This window comes from Patella vulgata, chromosome 5 (assembly GCF_932274485.2).
Source record: "Patella vulgata chromosome 5, xgPatVulg1.2, whole genome shotgun sequence".
NCBI classification, from domain to species: Eukaryota; Metazoa; Mollusca; class Gastropoda; family Patellidae; genus Patella; species Patella vulgata.
Genome location: NC_065883.2, coordinates 14,867,941 through 14,879,397, shown reverse-complemented (window position 1 = coordinate 14,879,397; position 11,457 = coordinate 14,867,941). Strand labels below are relative to the sequence as shown.

Genomic DNA, 11,457 nt, shown 5'->3' with positions numbered 1-11,457 from the left:
ATTATTTGTTTTATTGAAATAGCCTGGTGTATTATATTGTATATTCATATATAGGTACATATTGACAATAAGGATTCGCGGTGCCTCAGTGAGTAAGACGTTGGTCAGGAGATCCTGGTGTTGGTCGAGAAAGATAGGGATTTTCCGGCGCCCCCGCCCATCGCTCCCGCATTGTCAGTGTAGGACGAAGGACCTGGCAAGTCACAACGTATAGTCGTTCGGATAGGACAGTGTACACATTGTCGTGCACGTAAAAGAACCCTTGACATTCGGAATTCGAAAAAAGTGTCCGTAATGCCGCTGTTCGGGCAAAATTTCCCGCATACCACACTGTGGCGTATATTATCCATTAGTCCAATCGGTGCAGAACAGTAGGAAGTTAAAGCTCCATTTTACTTTCATATTGACAATATGCCAAGTTATGCAGTGTGACCACTGTCTTATACAAAGCTTCTAGAATTCTAGAGTACATTTTAAGTAGCAAGTTCTATGACACTGTATATATAATAGATCTGTTTGGAATGAAGTTTAGTTTGTGTGTATCGGTGTGTTTAATTTGTTCCGTGCTGTTTCACATTTAAGAAAGTAATTTGGCTGTTACTTTCTGCTGCTAAATAGAACTATCGATGCGCAATAAGAACAGACAACAAAACTACTTTCCATTTACCGTCTACGATTTTCTAATCATGATCAGTCATGCCCGCACAATCCATGTTATTGTATGCAAATGAGTAGGTATATATCACGTGATCAATAATATTTATAAGACGCTTACCTCAACGGGGCGGAGCTACACATCTGCCCGTCTCAAATTCTCGTGACGAATATGCGTAGTTTCAACCAATATACAATGGTTTAACATACTGCTTATTGGCTATCACCTGGATTATGTTGAGCCCGCAGGCCCAAAGTATTTTGAAAGCGTTATCGTCAACTGCAAGGGCTATTTTTATTTACCCATTTTCTGACGTGAAGTACATTAACCAATAAGCTGATTGGTATCCTCGCTTTTGGTTAGAGGCTACACGCGTATATTAGGAAATTTTACTATATACGCGCGAGGCACGAGGCGATATAGAGCTATAGATATATGACACAGTCATACATATTTGTGGTTTTACTACCTACAATAATATATATCTCATAGTAGAACATCATGTCGTGTGTATTCTCGGATTTACTTATGGACAACAACCTCGATACCACCATGACTAACAACATGATGAGTCAAAACAATATGGAAGAAAAAGATATGCTCAACGCTGCTCAAAAATGCATGGAAACAGGCGACATGATTCCCATCTTGAAACAAGAAATAAAATATTCCATCAAGTTCCGGAGATTCACAGAAGGGAAAGAAGAATTACAAATCGAACCTACTGTTGAAAAGAAAATGGAGGTACCTGTGCCTTTTTTATATCTTCTGATTTTGTTGTCTCAAAGATCGTGTCATGTTTAAAAATTGGCAAAAAATGTGAAAGATAGGCAGGTGAATGATTAATACCCGTATTTGTGACATGCGTTTGTTTATATTCATAATCTTATATCTTTGCTTGATAAAGACGAGAGAATCCTCGTCGGAACATTGCCAGAAATAAACTTCTAAGTATTCCATATAATCGTGCCATGTGTTATTCTATTCAGTTATTAAATGCCGCTTAAACAATACATTTCTTCTATCTTGAACAAAAGTAACCAGAATATTTAGTAATGTGTATCAAATTAGAATTAAAATGAACATGAAATGGAGTTTAACGTCCTACTATTCTGCCAAGTTGGAATTAAGAAAAGAATACATTTATTAATATATAAGAAAGGGTGATAAACATTACCATGATAAAAAAATTCATGATAATAACTTTCCAACCTGAATAAGTTCCACAGAAGAATTCTGGCCCCTTTTAACCCTTTGAAAATATCTCTAAAAGTCTATATATGCGGGCTTGCATCACGGATGCGAAAATATCATTTTTGTTTGTACAACATTCTTAATAATTTGAGATATAGAAATCAGAGAAAAATATCTGTACAATGGTAAACGTACAGGCCTGCAGGGATGCGAGAATACCATTTTTGAGTACAATATTATTAATAATTTGAAATTAAGAAATCAGAGATAAAAAATAAATCCCTAAAAATTAACAAAAACATTTCTATTGCATCACTCTAATCAAATAAAACAAAAGCGTGATGAGCCATTTTCTTGTCATCAGATTTACTGATCAGATAGAGAGTGAGATATTGTTTTATAATCGTATAGTGTCTGATGCAATAAATCACAAGTATGTAATTCAATAACAATTATTCTAGAAGATAAATTTGATATCATCGTGGTCAAGGCCTGAAAAGAAATAGATATCTAAACAGGTTATATATATATATTAAAAAAAAAAAAAATATATAATGTCCATCTAATTTTTTTAAAAATAACATCAATTGAGAATTTACTTCATTTCGAAAGTGCGTTTCTCCGCGAAATTATTGCACACCAAATCTTTAGGAGAAAATCCGTCGTTTTTGAAAAACTCAATATTCAATTGGTTGAATTTTGGTTAAGATATCTGGCAATATCAATGTTCACATTTCAAACAAAAATTACATTTGTTTTTTTTTCCTAAAGGTTTCATGTAATAAATTTGCGTTCAAGTTAATAAAAGAAGAATGCCACAATTCTTATACATTTTCGAAATTATTCAGAAAATTGTTTTAAATTTGCACAACAAAGTGTTTTGAATAAAAAGGAAGTTACATAATAATCCACTGTTCATTAGTGAAAGCAGTTTGTAATTTCGATGATATTCAAATACAATTTATTTCAATATAGCATCAATTATCAAATTTCAACAATTTTACCGTTCTACCTAAATGACAACAATCTTTAGATTTAACTAAATTCTGTCTTTAAAGTATTGTATTTCATATCTTTATATCGCATATTAAAATTTATGAAAGTTTAAATATTGACAATAAATAAGAACTAACAAAATTCTATGTTGTTTCACATGGCAACAGTACACGGAAATATGACTGTGTATGACATACGAATATGCAAATTAAATCAATGTCTACATTGTTGCCAATAAGAAAAAAGAAAGAAAAAGAAACTTTTTTCGAAGTTTCATAATAAAGCATTATTTAAAAATTGTTTGTATTCAAAACAATGTTCATATTACAACAACGTTATATTATTTCAAAAGTTTCTAATTTAATTTCGAGAACTTATCAACATTTTTTTTTATATATATATATATATATAGTTAACTGAACATGAGATTGAGAAAAAGAAAAGAAGAAGAGAGCAGAACCGTTTAGCTGCTCTCAGATTCCGGCAGAAAAATAAAAACAAAGGAAGTACCCTAATGAAGGTAGGTATTTTTTATTTATCCCCCACAGCCCTAGTATATCATTAATTTCAAACTATATAAAACAATTAATTTAAAATATGAATATAATAAGTTATGTACATGTATCTGTTATTAAGAAATAATATTTAGCTAAATAAATTCTCAATTGTTTCAGGATATCAATAAGCTGCAAGCAGAACACGACTATCTAACAAGGATACATGGCGAATTATTGGCAGAACGCGAGTCACTGGTGAAAAGATTAACAGAACATTTTCAGATATGTGCCTTTAGACCAGTAGATACCGATCTACAGATGCTATTTTCCCGCCTTTGAAGCACGTGTCAATTAAGTCACATTACCTACATGTATGATTTGATTCATGGTATATAATACATATTCTTTTAAAATTCCAACCATATGAGTAATTATCGACCACTTTATTTTTAATCCTCAACTTTTATTCATACAAACTATATAGTTCATAGGCATAACGCATAACAAAAATCAAAGACAAACAAAAAACCCACAAGAAAAAACAAAAACAAACACACATCAACCCAAATACCGGGAATATGTAAATATTTACAAATATGTAAATATTTTGTGTATATATATATATATCGGAGCCAATTTTCAGAGAATATAATCGGGCATTAGTTGAAATCTATGTCTGGGTATAATTTATTCGTATAAATATTAAAGATAATTACAAATATAATATTATATAAGCTGCGTGTATATAATTAAGTGTATATAGATCAGTAAGTCATTATTTCAAAGCCTGATATATTTTTATTCAGACAAATTAATATACTATTCATTATTCTTATATTATAAATGATAATAGATAAGATAATTATACACAATAAACGGTACATATATGTGTTAACTTGACCTATCGTGTTGAACTAATGAATTAAAATTGGGCTCATCACGATGTGTATGTGTGTATTTAATTTATATAAAGATGTACGTTTCTGTTTAATTTGTATAGTAGCTTACAATCAGATGTAAAAATAGAACTGTCATTTAATGCTCCTGTGTGCACCGTTACATCTATTTTAACTGTATTTCAATCACCTTTCTGCATCCAATTTTCTAAAAATAAACTAGAAATCATATTATAGATACGAACCCAAAAGCTTAATATACTTCGCAATCCTAGCCAATTTCTATTTTGTTTAACGATGATTTAATGTTCATGCAATGTCTTCTATGTTCTTGGGTTATCATAGATTAAGTCCTAATGTATATAAATGTATCTTATTTGTATATAAATTACTGTTTTTGTACAAATCATTTGTATTATCCATTTAGTTGTTTGTTATGTAATTGAATTTTTATTTGATATTGCTATGTATTTAGGTTAAAGGTTATAAGCCTACCTCTGAAAGTATTGCGTTTAGCAAGCAAGGTTTGATCTCGTCAAGTTTTTTTTTATATTACTTTATCAATATAATCTACATGTGATCGTTTAAGGGCCAGAAGGGTTATCATGTATTTTAATTTGATCGTTATTGATTAACACGTTTATTAAGTAATTCTCGGTTGAGTTTTACTTCTTCATCGATAATTTTCGTAAGATGTTCATATTAAGTTTTTGTCCCAAACGAATAGTGAAGTTTGACCAGATAATAAAACTGAAAAGTTATACTCTAATGGGTTTTTTGTTATCAATTTGTGTATATTTTTCATAGTTGTTCCATGGCATAAAAACGAGAAATTTACGTGCCTTATTGCAGCGTTTATTTGCAACTGTGTTCGTGAATTTCAATTGATAGGACAGCTGTTTAGAGAAATAATGGAGTTATTTCCCTTTTTGTGACTGTGTTACTTTTATTAGTAACAGTCAGCAGGCATGTTTGAAACAGTTGAGACATGTCTTAACCTGTTCATTCATTTATGATTATAAATAAACTTTACGTTAGATTTCTGCTGTCACGACTTATCAGTGGCGTGTCACTACAATCAGATGGGTTTACCATACATCTATATATACATGTATATATATATATATATATATATATATATATATATATATATATATAGGTATATGTAAATGAATAGTCAATTGTACGTTATTTAACATGTCGCATGCTAACTGTCGATCTACAGGGCGCGTGCCAACATTTACTGTTAGACGTCAGACTGGAGTGCATAATAATGAAGTGAGACATGTAGACTGTCTGGTAGTCTCCTTGAAAATTCAACTATTCGATAAGCACTGCAAATAGCGATACTAATAATCAGAGTATTGTCACATTATAGTCCAGCAGACATGTTTGGTAATATCTATGGTCTTATTGATTGACACTACTCTATCTAGTCCCTTGATTGCTTTTTGAATAAGTGCATAATAAGATGAAACGCACCATGCCACACTCCTTTCAAACAAGCAAATTTACCATTACAGATATATCTAACTATATAACCAATTTATAGGACGCCTGGCTCGGTCTCGTGACATACATTTTGCGCCAATCAATAGGAAAGCACCAGCCGACATGTCTGGATAAAAATATAGTTGTTGTGTCTGCGTCAAGCAATCTATGTAAACAAACAAAATGGCAGAAACAGACGCCGTAATTATACGAGTAACTTGTCGAATCGAACTATTATTCAATCAGCTATATTTATTTGTGCTATTTATAATCCTAAAGGTTAGGGCACTTGACGCTCGATAAAATCATTTGGATATTTAAAGGTAGAGAGTCATTTAAACCGCAGATTTTAACAGGATAGGAGTTGACTGGGATATTTATAACGCAGACCTGTCTCGATTGGTCCTGTTGTTAGTGCAGAAAAGTATACATTCCTAATATACCTATATTAATATTTCATTTTAATTTCTCACTTAACACTTCCGCACTGATCCCGGCTTCAAATTGTGTTAATATAGTCTATGGGGGAAATTCCACCAAAGATATGATTTCTTCTCCTTTGTCCCCATCTTTATAGAAGGACAAAATATGATCAAATTAAAACTGCCGTGAGACAACTAATATTATCCAGTGGTCATGCAGCCTGCATTCTTTGCACGGTTCAATAAAATTTACGTTCTCTTATATCGTCCCTAAGCCCGGGGCTGTACAGATGAGTGGATGCTATGGCCAGGGGCGTGGTGACTCATGATTTTGCATGAGGAACAAGATCCCGCCCGCCCCCCCCCCTCCCCCCCCAAATATTTATATGTGTGCGGGGGAGGGGGTGGGATGGCAGTCCCTCCCAGTTCTACCTGGTAATATTGGGCTGCTGTGTGGAACATGCTAGAGTCGATTTGTAGCATATCTGACCCACAGTATATGTTTGAGACTGGTTGAGCAGGGGGGGTTGGATGGCTGAATGGTTAGCGTGCGCGCGCTGTATCATAAAGTCTGTCATTGAGTCAACTGGCGTGGTTTCGAATCCCCGGTTGTACGTGACAAGGAGTAGGGTCGCCTGTCCAACCTCGTGGGTTTTCTCCGGGTCCTCCGGTTTCCTCCCACTGCTAAAGACCCCTACGCGCAAGCGAATTAATGAAATAAAATTAACCATATGTTAGTCCCGAAATGACCTAGTTTGTGTTGAGTGGACGTTAAACCCCATTTCTCTCTCTCTCTCTCTCTGGTTGAGCATTATGCGTATGATTATAATATTGAAACAGCATGATTTTTTGCCATTTGCGAGGGGCGCAAAAACTCCAAACCAAGACGGAAAGCTCGTCATTGAGTCCCTCTCACTTAGCCCCTGGCTACGGCTGACACCGGAATCCATTCTCTTGATTTGATCATGTTTAATTGCAATTTTAATGTCCTTGTGTGATGCGCCTTTTTGCTTCTATTTGTTCATGCGTGGTGTGGTTTTGCTGCACTTACCGTACTGTATAACCGTACCCGTACCGTATAACCGTACCACTTTAATGTAAAGGTTGTTGGCTGTTTGTCTGAAAATCATCTTGTCTGAAGTTATGTGCTGAGGGGAGTGTACAGAGATGTATAGATCTTTTTAGATCTATTTATAAGAGAAAAGGAATCGTGGAAATGAATATTTTATCATTATGAAGCATAATTCACTTACGGTATATTAGGTTCAGTCTCTTATTTGAAGTATGTTGTTCATTCTCTTGACACATGAAGGATAAGAATAATTGATGTGGATTTATACTTGAAACAAATATAGCGCTATTAAAGGGGCATTATGGAAGATCATATACATGTAAAGAGCTGACAGTTCTCACTATAATAGTTAAAAAAAACTAGATAATGTAAAGGGAATATGCTGAAAATTTCAGTCAAATTGATCCACTCTGAACCGAGATATTAGCGTTTGAATTTTAGGCTTAACCTCGATCATCATTATTAAAGTCGGTATGATAAAAAAAACATTGTCTCGATTATCCATTTTTTTGATTAAATCATCAATGAGCGTTGAGCAGCAAATCTAATTCAAATCCACACATAAGATGGCATCGAGTGTTGATTAAGGTCTTTTCATGTTAATAGTTCATATAATATGTTAGGCCCAAACAAAGACCTGCAATAGGTAGATTTAGCTCTTACAAGATGTATGTTTAATATACATACAGCGTTAAAGGAACAGATTGTGGTTAGCGTATCCCCTATTTCGGTCACCTTGGGACTATTATAGGCGTCCATGGGGAGGGACAACAGTCTTTTACGGACAGGGGAGGTTCCGTCTTTACTCTTACCTGAACCGTTTACTTCTACCATCAATGTTTAAGTCTACACATGACGTCATTTTATCGTTACATGGAGTATAAGGCGTCAACTACAAAAAAACAAAGGAGCACAAATCATTACAAATAACCCGAGTTCGTTCTTCCAGATCCATAACAAAGTTATTGCTGTGACTAACAAGAAGGATGAACGCCTACGGAAGCCCATTAGGGTCAATCAAATGAAAAACCAGCGGCTGCCAGGCAGGGTACGCCCACATTTTGCAAGAGATGGATAGAGAACAAGCTTAAACCAAAAACAATTTTTTGTACAATCAGGGGCCATAATCCAGAGAGATATGGTCTGAAATGCGCAAATATCAAAAGGGACGGAGATTTTTGGAATATAAAGATATGTTTTAAGTTTCATCAAAATTGGATAAAAATTGTGACCTCTAGAGGGTCCATAACCTTTGAATTACATACTTATATACAATTTGCATACAAAGAGCGGCCATTTTGTCGGCTTTTTCATTTCGATTTTCCCAAAATTCCAATGCAACCTTCATTATGGTGGGATAGTGATCTAAACGGTTTTTAAAATCAAAAAAAAAATTGTGACCTCTAGCGAATCCACAAGCTAAAAATGTGATTTTTCGACCAATCACGGACAATAATCCTGGAAGTTACAATCCGATAGGCCTATGCGTGAATATCGAAATGAACCAAGATCTTTGGATTATAAACATGCATTTCAAGTTTCATCAAAATTGGTTAAAAATTGTGTCCACAATCTAAAAATGAGATTTTTCGTACAATCAGGGGCCATAATTCATGATGTTTCGATCCAACATGCGCGAATATCGAAAGCAACAAAGATCTTTGGGTTATAAACATGCATTTCAATTGTGACCTGTAGAGTGTCCACAAACAAATTGTGGACGGATGTCCGGACGGACGGACGGACGGACAAACAGGGGAGACGGCATAATACGTTCACATGAAAATGTAGGCGTATAAAAATCTGATTATCTTGTAATTACAAGATACGGAGAAGCCCTCGAGTAACTTATTTTAAGGTCGCCATACACCGATTTATGGTAAACAGTTAGGCCAACTTCGTACTTTATTTTACAGAATCGGCACATTCATGTCATGCTCCCATAAATACATAAATAACATCCGTTATTTTCTTGCCTCCATTACAATCATAAAGTTCAAACTCTCATTAACTTCATCCTCCCACTAGCTTCATATTAATATCATGATTCATCAATTTTAATTCTCTCCTTGAAGTCAAAGAACGCTATTTATATTTTTTCGGAAAACTTCTTTAAATTTTGATTTTTGGCCGTTTTTGTTTTTCTTTGTTTTGACTTTACACAATTTTTATTTTCTGCAGAAGTTAACGAACGAAAACAAAAACCAATTTTACGGTTAACCATCAACGACCGTTGAACAGCAGATATGATTCAAATCTTGTCATGTTAATAAATGTCTAATTAACAGTTTATATTACAATTAAGGCCGAAAGAAAGACCTGCAATTGACAGATTTAGCTTTTGCAAAATATAAAGGAGCTCAGTCTCTAACTCAATATTTTTCATAATATTTGAAATTAAAAACACGAATTAGAATTCAATGTTGGTGTTGTTATCATGTAATTACAAGATACTCAGAATATTTTTTGTTTTTCATTTGATTGACCCTAATGGTCTCCCGTAAACGCCAGCTTTCTTAAAAAAGAAAAATCATCCTGAATGAGTCTTTACTACTTTTACCTCCGGAAGGACGATGGTTTCTGGAATAACAATATTGAAAAGCCACGATCTCATTTGGAATACATACAATTTGAAGAATATTTTTATAAAGATGCCCAGAAGATTATCACCGAACTGACTTGTTCCTGAAATAGTTAAGGCCCTATTATAAATAGAAAATGTGGTTTTACACTGCGCCTTGTAAATGTATGCAAAAAATAAAGAGTTTAATATGTAAATCGATGAAATTCGACGTAAACTCGTTTTACAAACTTTCAACCTCTACTGTCGGATTTGTGCAACTGGAAGCAGACAGGGGCGTACTGTTAACTCTTTTATTTGTATACATTAAACCCGTATCTTTTCCGGCGTGGTTTTCCCTTGTCAGTGATGTAGGACGGAGGGCCTGACAAAGACAGCTGTCTAGTCGTTCGGATGGGACGAAAAACCGAGGTCCCGTGTACACATTGGAGTGCACGTGAAATATCCCTTGGCAGTTGGAAGTCGATATAAGAGTAGGCCGTAGCGCCGCTGCCCGGGCAAAATTTCCCTCATAGCACACTGCATGGCGTATGCCCGTCTTCATTAGCCCAGTTTAGGAGCAGAACAGTAGGACGTTAAACCCCATTTCATTTCATTTCATTTCATTTCAACCCGTATCAGCTTATTGCAGTGTTAAATAATAGTAACGCAGAAAATCATTTGTTATAGTATTACCTATGTAAATGCGTTATTATATATTTGTCGATTTGGTTGACATTGTTACAACGACGACATTATTTTTTTGTAAAATTTTATAATGCAAGTAGACAACAAATTATGAAATAGCAAAACTTCAATTTAATATCTTTACAAAACAATATAACATTTTCAGACATCAATATTTTTATGTGCGAGAATTTTATTATGATTCTGTATGCCGAACAATAAGGATAATCTGGTGTATAATTTTTATTATCATTTTGTATTTATATAGCGCAACTCTTGCATAATACTGTACCAGATGTTCTTTACAGAAATATCACAATAACATGACACAAGTTACAAACATACATACAATATTAACACGACACAAGTTACAAACATATATACAATATTAACTTAACACAAGAAATGAAATTAAATGAAATGAGGCTTAACGCCCCACTGTTCCTACTCTTAAATCGAATCACAACTGCCAAGGGTTCTTTTGCGTGCACGCCAATGTATACACCGGACCGCGGTTTTTCGTCCCATCCGAATGTCTAGACAGTTGTCCTTGCCAGGTCCTCCGTCCTGCAGGGGGAAACAACACTACCTCCAGGCTAGCGAGACAGCGTCTTACCTACCCATACTAAGCCACCGTGGCTCCCACATGACACACGAGACAGAGGACTTTAACGTACACTCAACATAGGGTCTGCTAAAGGTAAGGATTATACATATTACATGTTAGCTAAACATTATTTAGAATAAAAACCAAAAAGCTTTAAAGCTCCTTGTCACAAACCCGATATATTAATTGTACTACGGGCCATGAAAATTAAAGGAAATGCTAAACTTAATTCAACACCAACGGCCACGCAAAATAAACCTCAAATACCCCAACGGCAGTTATCTATAGAACTTTAAAACTTCAAACTGACAAAATATAAATATAAAGGAATGCATTTATTCCATCGAGAACTTCATTACATGTGCTGATAAAAATATTAT

General features: G+C 34.4%; 1 non-coding gene across 1 annotated transcript; it reads left to right on the top strand.

Moving 5' to 3' along the window:
* Positions 1-795: 795 nt before the first annotated feature.
* Positions 796-5,007, top strand: LOC126821467 (uncharacterized). The gene is made up of 3 exons (XR_008788244.1): positions 796-1,399; positions 3,258-3,365; positions 3,520-5,007. It is a non-coding gene; the product is annotated as an uncharacterized LOC126821467 (transcript).
* Positions 5,008-11,457: the final 6,450 nt, after the last annotated feature.